Source organism: Paramormyrops kingsleyae, chromosome 7 (genome assembly GCF_048594095.1).
Source record: "Paramormyrops kingsleyae isolate MSU_618 chromosome 7, PKINGS_0.4, whole genome shotgun sequence".
Classification (NCBI taxonomy): Eukaryota; Metazoa; Chordata; class Actinopteri; order Osteoglossiformes; family Mormyridae; genus Paramormyrops; species Paramormyrops kingsleyae.
This window is the reverse complement of record NC_132803.1, coordinates 31,805,809-31,806,178: the sequence shown is the minus strand read 5'-3', so window position 1 is coordinate 31,806,178 and position 370 is coordinate 31,805,809.

The window sequence follows — 370 nt, the reverse complement described above, 5'->3', positions numbered from 1 at the left end:
CCAACCTAACGTATAAACAAGTTTCATCGTTCGTAGATGAATTACCCATTTTGCTTGATTGAGTAGGGTATATGGGGGGATGATCCCCCCCCCAAATAATAATAATAAGAAATCAAAACCAGCTAATACAACCCCCTGTACCCCTTTAAAATTCTGTCTATTCGTACTGCTCACAATACACCAATAAAACCAAAATATGTAATGGTAACATAGCGGCGTAGTTGCCTCACCTCCAAAGTTGTGGGTTTCGAGTCCCGCTTATATGTAGTGACGTGTAGTTAATCTGTGTATTTCAGTTGTCTTTGTAAAATGCTGGCTAAAAAACTAGAAAGTTGCGTTCACCCTTTAAAAATACACACAGAATATCCAC